Raw genomic sequence first — 12,614 nt, forward strand, 5'->3', positions numbered from 1 at the left:
TTCTACAAAATAAATAAAAAATTTAAAAAAACGACACCGAGAAAACGGGCTAAGGCTGCTCCCTTCATTTCTCAGCATCATTCTCTACCTAATCTAGACCTCCGGGATGTACTATTGCCTCTCTCTGCACTTCCTCTTCCTTCCGTGAGCCCCTCTCTGTAACTTTCCTGCTGGGTCTCATAGACCCACAATCTTCTCGCTGCCTAGGCTTCTGCCTGGCTTCCTGACCTGCGTTCAGGCAGGCGGGCGCCAATTCCTGCTGGAGCACTTCCCTGAACTTCAGCCTCCTTGGCAAGGGCACCAGCAGCCCGGCTGGCTCTCAGCCACCATCCTGTTCCCTTGGGTGACAGGTCAGAGTCCTTTTCCAAACCGGAAAGTACTTCAGGCTCCCACACTGCCACTCTTCTCCTGGCCGCCAGTTGAATATTTCCATTTTCCAGTGTTCCGTTAGGTCCTTGTGCAGCACACACACACCCCACCACACCCCACCCCACCCCCGCGCTACGTGGGAACTCTCAGAGACCTAATAAACAAAGTCAAGTTCAGATTCACCACACAGAAACTCCACCCACTTTCAACGCTAAGTGGATTTATTAAAAGCAAGAAAACCAGAGGTACAAAGACTCCAGTTTTATTAAATCCGCAGCTTGCAGGTGTGAGGAGGGACCCCTGCTTTCCCTTTCTTGCTCTGCTACTCTGAGTTGCCTACTCTCCAGGGAGGGGGCGCAACAGCCCTAATGGATCCGCAGAGGACTGGGATTTCTCCACAGGATCCTAAGAACAACCCCTCAGCTCAGGAGTCTGGCCAGCCAGGTGTTCTTGGCCGTAGTGAGAGAGCAGAGGACACAGGAATGGAAATAGAGAGATACAGTCAGGGCTTTTATTTTGGGGAAGTGGGTTTACAGCAGGCTACTGTTGCCTGGCATCTTGGCATGGTAACATATAGAGACAGAAAAACATTTTATCAAACACATCTTTTATTTCATGTGCATGCATTGCTGTTTTGCCTGCATGTATGTCTGTGTGAGGGTGTCGAATCCTCTGGAACTGGAGTTGCAGACAGTTGTGAGCTGCCATGTGGGTGCTGGGAATCGAACCTAGGCCCCCTAGAAGAGCAGCCAGTGCTCTTAACCACTGAGACATCTCTCCAGCCTGAGAAGAGATTTTTCTGAAAACCTCACAGACTACCACATACTGGTGCCATCTTGGCCTGACTGTGTCCCAGTGCAATGTTTTAGTCAAAGACTGTCAAATGGATAGAAGGACAAGTTCTCTGAAGTATACGTGCACCTGATACTTGACTGTCACGTTCTCATAGCTAGGAGACAGGTGGAGACAGCCTTTCTGTTTCTGGATGTCCTGGAGTGTTCCTAAACTGATCAGGTTATGGCAGCTAAGCTCTCTGTAAGTAACCTCACCTTACGAATAAAAGACAACAGAAATGGCAAAAGGAGTCAGAGGTATGGAGAGAGAAAGGGGAAAATAATGTAATATAGTACTCATGTGAAAATTCTCCAAAAAAGTACAAATTAAAAACTTTCAAAAATCATCTGTATGAAAAAAATAAAGATTTTTTTCTTGCCTTTCAACAAATGATAAAGCATTTAAAAGGATTAAATGTTATCCAGGAAGAGAGTTAGCTTTAATTTTTTTCTTTTTTTGGTTTTGTTTTGTTTTTCAGGACAGGGTTTCTCTGTGTAGCTTTGGAGCCTATTCTGGCACTCACTCTGGAGACCAGGCTGGCCTTGAACTCACAGCAATCTGCCTTCTTCTGCTTCCCGAGTTCTGGGATTAAAGGCATGCGCCACCAATGCCCGGTGAGTTACTTTAATTTTTAAGTGCTCATATACTGTTTAAATTGAGCTAAATAAGTAGAAGTCTGGAGCTCATGAGGCGGCTGACTGTGAATTAATTTTTGTCCATCCAGGCTTAACCCGATTTTCTCTCCAGCCAGGATATTATCTGTGAGCTCAAACATACCTCGGGCTTTTTCTGGAGGCACTCCTCTGCAGGCTGAGCTGAGGTTGCAAAGTTAGCCGGGTACTGTGAAGTCCCAGACCTCATACCATCTGTCTACACTGGCTTGCTCACATGAAGGAAACTCAAGATGACTCTGGTCACTTCAAGATGGCATCTAAATCATCCTTGTCTGTATCCCATCTAGCTTTGCAGACCTTTCCCTTCCAGGAATGAAAACATGCCTTTTGCCCACATAATGCCTATGTTTGGCCCGAAGAGCTAAGCTTAAATATCAAAAACTAATGCATGCAAGTATTTATAGGCCATAAAAGATAATTCAGAGCCCAGGTGTTGGCCACTTTGAGCAATCCTCTCTCTGGGACAAAGAAAAACCACAGCCATTCAGGAAACAGGGGAATCATCCTTGGGCATGTTTGAAATTTCTTTTCTTTATTAATGTTTTCCATGATTTAATTTTGGTATAAGCATGTTCAAAAATACACAAAAGTTGAAAAGCTATCAGTTTCATTAAACTCCTGCTAAGTTTGCCACATTAGCTCTCTAACTATTTTGCTACTTGTTTTGATTTTATTCTATGTGTATGGGCTTTCCACCTACATGTACATCTGTTGGGTTTGGGGCTCAAAAAAGATGTTGGATCCCCTGAAACTGGAGTTACAGACAGTTTCAAGCTGCCATGTGGATGCTGGAAATCAAACTCCATCCCTCTGCAAGAGCAGCCAGGGCTCCAACTGCTGAGCCACCATCTCTCCAGACCCTTTGCTAGACATTTCAAAGGAAGGTATATTCACACTAGGATTTCAATGCCTTTGATATGTACCTCTTTAAAAGGGTCATTTGTGGGGCTGGAACGATGACCCTACAGTTGAACACCCTAGTTTTTCTTCCAGAGAACCCGGTTCAATCCCCAGCACCCACATGACAGCTCACACCTGTCTATAACTCCAGTTCCAGGGCTTCTGACACCCTCATGCAGTCAAAAACCAATGTGCATAAGATAGAAATAAAATATATTTTTAAAAGGGACATTTGCCTAACATCACAATGTTGATCAGATCTTTTTTAAAAATGTAACATAATCTAAAATCTACTCAACATAAAATTTTCCTAGCATTTCTCCCACCCACAATCAATATACATATATAGCCAATAATATTAATGTGTGTGTGTGTGTGTGTGTGTGTGTGTGTGTGTGTGTGTGTGTGTGTGTGTGTATTGGTTATTTTTCTGGCAGATGTAATAAAGTCCTTGCCAAAGGCAACATAAGAAAGAAGGGGTTTACTTTGGGACACAGTTTGAAGATACAGTCCATTGTGGGAAGAAGTCACAGTAGCAGGAGGCTGGGGTCACTGGTCACACTGTATCTTCCTCCTTTTGACTCAGTCAGGGACACCAGCCCTTGGGACAGAGTCATCCTTATTTGGGATGAGTCTTCCTCACTCTGTTAAACCTTTCTGGAAACACCTTCCTGTGTTCCTACAGTGACTCTAAATCCTGTATCCAGTCCTTATCCCCTTACTTTATTTTAATCTAGAAGAGTTTTCTTACTTTTTTAAAACAATGATGATCTTTGAAAACACTACACGGATAAAAATTTTAAAAGTTAGATAAATAAAAAATAAAAAGAATTTAAAAGTTCCAAATTCCTAACCATCTGACTTTTATCCAAGTCATTCTTTAATTTGTTTTTCTAGTTTGAGTGTCTAGTTAAAAAAAGACTGGCCTGATTAGATTCAGGTTGAATCTGTCAAGGTTCCTGAGTAGAAGCAGATCACACACTGGAAGAGTTTAATGGAAGGAAGTTAAATAAAAGGGCTGTTTCCGGATGTGTGGCAGGCAAAGGGGAAAACATGGCTGAAGGAGCCCTCGGGAGCATGTCCTGAAGTGATCAATAGCAGCACTATGGAGGCTGCAGTTTTGGAAGTTTGACCCCCAAGATGAATCCTAGATCTAAAAGGAACACGGCCATCACCAAGTGTGCTCCTGGGGGTGGGGTGGGGGAAGCAATGAAACTTGGATACCATCCCTCCATCCCATCCTCAGCATCTCCCTCACTTGAGTAACAGTCAACCGGAAGGCAAACTGCAAAGGTTGCTGCATGATCATAGTCTATAGGGCAAGTCTCCAGCACCCAGGACTGGAGGGAAACACACACCAAATGCACTGATAAAGGTAAATGGAGGATAACACACAGCTTAAACATTTTGGCCTAGGGTGCTTTGGAGAGAGAACATAAGAGGGTACAAACAACCGTGGAATGAAAATATTTGGGAAAAAAATTATACTGGCCATGATTGGACTTTTTTCCCTTGTTATCATTCCCCCAAACTATCACATAGCAACCATTTACACAGAATTTACAATGTGTTATGTATTATACTTAGCTGAGGGATGATTAAAACTATAGGAGAATGTGCACAGACTAGACAGAAACATCATTTTATATAAGGTAAGGGTCTTGTGCATGTGTCCATTTGGGGATGCGCAAAGGGTCCTGAAGTTAATCCTTACAAATACTAAAGGGCAGCTTCATTTCCAAGGTCTTAGCTCAGGAGATCACATACAAGAAACTTTCCATAAATATTCACTGTGTTATCAGGGCATGGTAGAGCACACCTTTAATCGAAGCATTCGGGAGGCAGAGGCCAGTGGGTCTCTCTGAGTTTAAGGCCAGCTTCATCTACAGAATGAGTTCCAGAACAGCCAGGGCTACACAGGGAAACCCTGTCTTGAAAAACAAAATTCTCTGTATTGAGTTCCACTGTGGAAGGAGCCCAAGCTGAACCTAGTTTCGCACTCTGGTGTGGAAACCCCTGTAACCACTCTCCCAGTTAAAGATAGCATTCCCATCACCCAACCCTCTCTCACACAATTTCCTTATTTCTGAAGCCTAGGACTTGCATTATTTCTAACTGTGAAAATACTCCCGGGGTCATATTTTACACCCTTCTCTTTCACCTCGCAATGTTTCAGCTTGCTTTTACAGTGGCTTCTGGTTTCCAAATAACAGTTTGAAATGCCTTTAAATAGAATACATTAGTTTTTAAACAGACATCTAAAATGCTCTATGTTTATAGGTAAAAGTGTCATTAGGGTGAAGTGTAAGTGATGCTCAGGGATTCACAGAGGAGGTGAATTTCCTTCTCTGTAGTCTGTAAAGACAGACAAGACACTGAAACTGTCTCAACTCCACCTGAGAGAGGCAGATGGATACGCTATTATAGGAAACCTGGAGGCCCCTTTCCGCTCAAAGATCTTAATTGAGCTGTGTAAATTTACCAGTCCCACCTGTCTTGTGACTAAGCTAAATTGGTTTGGATCTAAACCTCATTATCTGCTCATAGTAACTTTGGTATTGCTTGACGATATAGACATTTGTTAAACTCCATTTTCTTATCAATTAAGCCAAGAAAGTTGAATTGATTAATCTCTATGGTCAGCAAGCACTATCACTCTATAAATCTTTCGGGACTCTGTAATAGCTCAGATATATACTTCCCATGATATTGACTGAAAGTATCATAAGTATATATTATATAAAGTATCACATATATAGATATATATCCTAAATCTTCTGAATAGATTATAATATGTTTTCTAAGGAATACATTTAGCTTTATTGAATGCCTTTAGATTCCCAAAAGAAGCATTACAGTGGGGGGAAAACAGAAGGAACTAACAGTAACAGACATGTTGAAAAGCCACGGGACCTGGATTCAAACCCTAACTCTGCCAATTGCAAACAAAATGAACTTGGTCAGTTTACCAACCCTTAGCAGAATGTTTGTGATGTGAAAACTTCTGCATCAAAGACCACTCTCCAGTGTGTGGTGGGATTTGGAGCTGGGACCTCTGGAAGGTGATAAATTCATGAGACAGGGTCATCCTGAATGTGCTGGTATCTGATCAATGCAACCCTAGACAGCGGAAGATAGCTGTTCATGGTCGGAGTCTGGGGGAGCATCAGATCAGTCTCTGTAAATTCCTTGATCTTGGGACTTCTGGCCTCTAGAAGTATGAGGAATGAGTTTCTGTTGTTTGTAAGTTTCCTTAGCTGCCTGGACAGACTGAAACACCTGGTATTCCCACCCAAAATGAAACAGCTGTCTGTCCCTACCTTGTGTTGAAAGGAATAGCCCTCATAACAATTCCTGGCAATTTACTTGGCACCATGTGATGAACAAATGTTTACTATATGCTCCTTACTATAGTTTCGATGAGAAGAATTGATTGACATGCCTAGGCAAGACTGCCCATCAAGCCAATTAAGGTTTGCAATGGTTAATATGATCGATTTGAATAGATCTAGAATCACTGAGGCACAAGTCTCAGGAAATGTCTGTGAGAGATTATCTAGATCGGGGCAGCCACTGAGCTTGCCTGTGAAGTGTTTTTTCAACTGGGTTAATGGAAGCGAGAAGACCCTCCCCGAACGTAGGCAGCACGGATCCATGGCTGGGATCCCAGACTGCACAAAGCAGAGAAGAGTTGAGCTGGCATATTCAAGGCTCTCTGCAGCCTCGGGTTCCTTCCCCCACCACAATTGTGCTTCCCCCAGAGCGGTGAACCTAAATAAATCCTTCTTTCCCACAGCAACAGGAGAAGTAAATAAATACAAGGCTGCTGGCCGTCAAAGTTAGAAATATACTTTGACTAACTTGATAAAACAGAAATTTTCTAGAATGATATGGAAGTGCTCAGATCAGAGAAGGTTAGAGAATCAGGGCCAGGGGGGCACAGAAAAGTAAGACCCCCTTGAGGCCCATGTCACAGAAGTAGTGTAACAGTCTCTGTGCTATTACTACTGGAGTAAGTGAACTCTCTTTGGTCTCTGTGTCACCGAGTGGGAACAGGTTCCAAGGCAGCATCCATTTGGGTGAGTCCTATAGCTTGTCTGCAGAGTGGCGAGCAGGACATCTCCATTCATTAATAGTGCCACCAGAATGTAACCAATCAGAGACAAGCAGGTCCCCAAAAGGAAAATATTCCTGTCACTGCCAAAAGATACTGAGCAGATAGAGGACTGCCAAAAATCACAACAGAAGTTTCCACTAAACACCAGTACTTTTGTATTTTGGGAATCTAGGCAGTATTTGGGGGTTAGAAGTGTATGTGGAAAAGCTGAGTCTACTGTGCGTGCCTACAGTCCAGCACTTGGGAGGTAGAGGCAGGAGGATCACCACAAATCCAAATCCAGCCAGGTTAACAGAAAAAGGGAGAGAGGGAGGGGAGAGAGAGAGAGGTAGAGAGAGGGGGGAGTGAGTGAGTGTGTGAGAGAGGAGAGAGTGCTTAAATTGATTCCATCTCTTGTATCAGTAGTTTCATCAAAAAAAAAAAAAAAAGTTAGGTACAGCTACCCAGATACGGTGTGTACGGGGTGGGGGGTGGGGGCGAGGATTACTACTTTACTTGACTATAATAAAGTCATTCTCTACCAGCCGCCCTACTTCTTCATCCCTTATGGCCACACTGTATTGCCTCCCCTCCAAAACACATAGCAGGGCCGGTTTGCAGTGCTCTGCCAACCTGGAACTAAGGGGGAGTGACTTGCACTCTCACCTCCCTGCTTCCCCCATCTGACAGTCTCTGGGATGGCTCTGCAGCTGGCCCAGCTGCTGTCTTTTCACTGGCCACACCCGCTGCCCAAAGGGACCTACCTCCTAGGCTGCATGAATAACCTCCACTCCAGGGTAAATGATGCACATAGCATACTCTAGGCATCATTGCCCACGCACAACCGATGAGCCAAACTTAGTGTTTTCATCTTTCTCTGTCATTCGCTCATCCTTCTTCGTCTTTGGTGAACTGTTGTTACAGTTCAAAACCATCCAGAGTCTCACAAGCACCGAATCTGACCTTCTGTCCATTTTTTCACCTAGACCTTTGGGCTCCATGCAAATCTTGCCTTATTCACTCTTGAGTGGTTCAGATAGTCCCCTCAGTCTGCTCTTTTTTCTTCCTATCCTCTCTTTATGAACCTGACTTGTAAGCCATCTAGGTCATTCACATCCATCAGACTTTTCTTTTTCATAACGATCCCATCACCATCCTGCATCAGCTTCTTAACTCTCCCATGAACCTAGTTCAATCAGGCCTGGTTTACTGGGCCTCAGACACTTCTCCTTAAAGGCCCAATTTCCCGCACTAACACCAGTCCTCGCTCTATCATGTTCAAGTCCGTGATATTCATGGGGATCTCAGCCAGTGATAACCAAGCATCGTTAATGATACATGGGAGACAGTCCACAGGGGACTTGTGTCCCTCATATTTCCTGGGGTTGTGCAGCCTTTGTCCCAAGGATGGGTGAGTAGTCACATTCCTCCATTTCTCTCCTGCAGCACTCGGCCTCCTCCCACCCTTCCTGTGTCTCACAGCCTCATGAACGGGGGCTCTGAGGAACTCTCTCATTTATTGAAAAGTCCTTCCTAACTCAAGCAGCTCAGAGGCAGAAAATGCCCCAATTATCATAGTTTCCTGTACTGAGTCACAATTATATCTCCGGCCTGCGTGCTGAGTCATGGGATTTTTCTCTTCCTCTGTGATAAATGTCAGGCTTGTAGGCATTGTCTATCATTTCTGCCTCCCCCTCTTCCTCCTTGCTGTCTGATTCTTCTCATAGATTGCAAGTTTGGGGGTTCCAAGAAGGGCTTCTGGCACACACTTAGTTTGCATTCTCTTTCTCTCTTGAACCCTATCAGCTATAAGAAAAACCAAATGTGGGCCTCCATCTTATCCTCCCTTTTTGCTGTTTTTCCTGTCAGGTAGAAGGATAAGTCAAAGAATGGCATCCATCTGTCTTCTTCTTGTTATCATGGCTGTTTCTGACTCCATCCTATCCAATACTACTTCCAACAGATATAGTGTATTCTCCAGGCCATCCCCTGGGCACATGTCCACACTCAAACAGTAGAACACATTCATCAAGAAGACATGCCATGTCACACAGAGGAAGGAGGCCACCCCGGTATTACCACAAAGATGCCCACCCTCAGGTGACTCAGTCTTGCCCACATTGACTTATCGGCCACATCAGAGTGCACACAAATTGCCACTACAGCAGAGAAGCACACAATTCCATACCACACGGGGAAAGGCAGCCATACTGGATATGCCCCTGGGTGTGCTCTGCCCTCAGATGTATCAGCCTAATCTGAATGATTTATCACCCACCATAAGGGCTGTGCAACTACTCACTCTTGGTTCTGTTCCTCTTCAGGCACCAACTGTGTTGTGTGACTTTTCCTAGGGAAACATGAACAAACGTCTGTTTACTCCAGTATAACACCAATGACACACCAAGAAACTATCCCATCCAAGTCTAGTTTGGTGACTGGAATGGTTTGCAAGAAAATGGCCCCCAAAGGGAGTGGCACTATGAGGAAGTGTGGCCCTGTTGGAGTTGGTGTGATTTTGTTGCAGGAAGTGTGTCACAAGGGGTGGGCTTTGAAGTCTCCTATGCTCAAGATGCTGTCCAGAGTCACAGTTCACTTCCTGTTGCCTTCTGATCAAGTAGCCAGCACCATGTCTCATTTTGATGGGGAAATATTTATAGTGGATATGATCAGGTCAAATGCAGAATCCTAGTCCTTAAAAGAAACCAAGGCATCAAGAGGAAATGATCTGGGGCAAGAATGGCTGTCCTCACTATTTGGCAATTGTGAAAGCAGGAGAAAGAGTTACTTTCTTTTTAATGGTGGGTGGGGAGAGGTGGTGTAGGAGCAGGTGTGTGCAATACCCCCAGAGCCCAGAAGAGAGCATTAGATCCCCTGGAGCTGGAATGACAGGCAGTTGTAAGCTATCCAACATGGGTTTTTGGAACAGAATCCAGGACTTCTGAAAGAGCAGCAAACACCTTTAATGGCTGAGCCATCTCTCCAGCCCCTAAGAAGTATTTTCTTAATGAACTCAGATTTACAGGCTCATAGAAATATGGCCACCATTGAATAAATAATATACAGGGTAGGTTTGAGGTGTGCTTAAAGAAATAAATCTTCAAGATAGCTCATTGAAATTCTACATGGCCTAGGAAAGGGAGAATAGAAGACAGGAACAGAGGACTTAAGGGAACACTCATCTTTGTCACCACTACCCCCCCCAAAAAAAATAGATAGGCCTCTAAACTGTTGGGCAAAGAATTGTGTCTTAACTAACAGAAAACTCAGTCTCCTGGAAGGACTCAAGAGGAGCAATAAAATGAAGTGACTAAGTACAAGAAGAAGGGCGGAGGGGGGTTGGGGCAGACGTAATACACCCACCCAGCCCTACCCTGCCCTACCCTGTCTGGGAAAGGCAGCTACTATGCAGCCCCAACAGCTGCTGCCTTTCTCAACATGCTCAGTCCCCCATTCTGTCTTTCAAGAGTGGCTATAGGCTGAGGAGAGCTGTCTGGGACCTGAACACTCCGTACTGCCCCAAATGTGACAGCTGCTGCAGGCTTCAGGCTCGATTTGATTTTCACTCTTATACTTGTCTTCAAGTTCTAGAATTCTAATGGTGAGTGTGTCATTGCTTCTGCAATCAGAAAACAACACTAGTACTACGTGTTGAAAATATTAAAGTGTCCCCTATGATGAGACGGATGACTACTTTTTATGCCATCCTAGAGCCCTCATCCAGTGGCTGATGGAAGCAGAGGCAGGCACCCACAGATGTACACTGAGCTGAACTCTGGAACCTAGTTGCAGAGAGGGAGGAATGAAGATCAAAGAGGTAGGTACCAGGCTGGTGAAACCCACAGAAACAGCTGGCCTGTACAAGGGGGAGCACAAGGACCCCAGATTGCTGTCTGGGAGGCCAGCACAGGACTGATCCAGTCCCCTGAACATGAATGTCAATGAGGAGGCCTCTGCACTCTAGGGGGCCCCTGGTGGTGGATTAGTATTTTTCCCTGGTGTAAGAAAGGACTTTGAGAGCCCATCCCATGTCTCTGCCTGGACACATGGGGAACGGCCTAGGCCTAGCCCAGGATGATGTGGTGGACTTTTGGGAGGCCCTGTTGAGGGCCCTACCCAGCCTGGGGAATGGAGGGTAGATGGGGTGGGGGGCAGGTGGGAGGTTGAGGGGGAGGATTGGGGGAGGGGAGGGAGAGGGAGAAGGAATTGACTTGTGAAGCAAGGTGTTCCTAATATATATTATATATATATATATATATATATTATATATGTATATATATATATATATATAGTGAATTATAGACACACACACACACACACACACACACACACACACACACACACACACACACATATATATATATATATATATATATATATATATACAATAGGGATCAAACAGGAGATGTTCCATGAATTTTGTCTGGGCAGATGTTAACTTGTGACAAAACTTCCACATTTTCCAATTTGAGCTCTGCCTGCTAATTACAGCACATGCAAAGTCTCAGTTTACCCAACCAGGGTGGTGGTTACTGTCAAGATCTGGTTTTCACATCAGGACTGGTAACAGATTGCTCCAGAATGTTACTGTTTCTGTTTAATTAAGTGTTTAGGCCAGAGTTTATTGTTTAAATGACTAAGGAGCAAGAAGAGGAGCTATACAGATAGTTGAAATTTCTAAGCACTCTAGATGGGTGCTTGGCACAGAGTGTACACAAAGCAGGTGTGCTTTACTTGGGGTTTCTATTGCCTTGACAAGACACCAAGACCACGGCAACTCCTATAAATGTAAACATTTAATTAGGGCTGGCTTACAGTTCAGAGATTTAGTCCATTATCATCAGGTTGTGAAGCCTGGCGGTGTGTGGGCAGACATGGTGCTAGAGAGGTAGCTGAGAGTTCTACACATAGATCCACAGGCAGCAGGAAAAGAGAGTGAGCCAGTAGGCCTGGCTTGAGCTTCTGAAACCTCAGAACCCACACCTAGTGACACACTTCCTCAACAAGGCCACACCTCCAACAGTGCCACTCCCTATGAGTCTGTAGAGGCCATTTTCATTCAAACCACCACAGGGTGCTACCTAGCTGTCATTGTTTTGTTTTTCGGGTTTTGTTGCTTTTTGCTTTAATGTACATTGTTGTTTTGCCTGTATGTATGTCTGTGAGGATGTTGGATTTCCTGGAACTGAAGTTACAGACAGTTGTGAGCTGCCATGTGGGTGCTGGGAATTGAACCCAGGCCCTCTGGTCTGGAAGAGCAGTCAGTGCTCCTCTCTAGCCCCTTAGCTGTCATTGTTAATAGGACTGTTGTTAGCATTCTGGTTATTACTATTCATTCAGGAAACCGCACTGAAAAAAGATCATCTCTTGCTTAAGGAGGAAAGAGCATATAAGGAGTAGAGAAAAGAAATGGAAGGGGCTGGAGAGATGGCTCAGTGGTTAGAAGCATTTGTTGTTCTTCCAGAGGACCTGGGTTCAATTCCCAGCACCTTCATGGTGACTCACCAAGGTATCCAATGTTGTTTTCTGACTATACAGACACCAAGAATTCACATGGTGCAAAGACATAAGTGCAAACAAGACACCCATACACAGCAAATAAAAATAATTATAAAAAATATAAAGGGGGGAATCTGGAAGGAATTGGGAGAGGGGAAAACATGATCAAAATATATGAAAAAATTAAATAAAAAGAAACGGAGAAATGAAGAAATGTCCAAAAGGATATAATTTGAATTTGC

The 12,614-nt window shown here is 44.3% G+C and overlaps 1 long non-coding RNA gene across 3 annotated transcripts in view; it reads right to left on the reverse strand.

Annotated features, from left to right (window-relative positions):
• LOC103158872 overlaps nucleotides 1-12,614 on the reverse strand; it is a 74,269-nt gene that overhangs the window by 22,756 nt on the left and 38,899 nt on the right. For all 3 annotated transcript variants that reach the window (XR_004771785.1, XR_003480504.2, XR_003480503.2), the window contains exon 3: nucleotides 9,176-9,223. This is a non-coding gene — a long non-coding RNA (uncharacterized LOC103158872). The remainder of the gene's footprint in view (nucleotides 1-9,175; nucleotides 9,224-12,614) is intronic.

This window comes from Cricetulus griseus (assembly GCF_003668045.3).
Source record: "Cricetulus griseus strain 17A/GY chromosome 1 unlocalized genomic scaffold, alternate assembly CriGri-PICRH-1.0 chr1_0, whole genome shotgun sequence".
NCBI classification, from domain to species: Eukaryota; Metazoa; Chordata; class Mammalia; order Rodentia; family Cricetidae; genus Cricetulus; species Cricetulus griseus.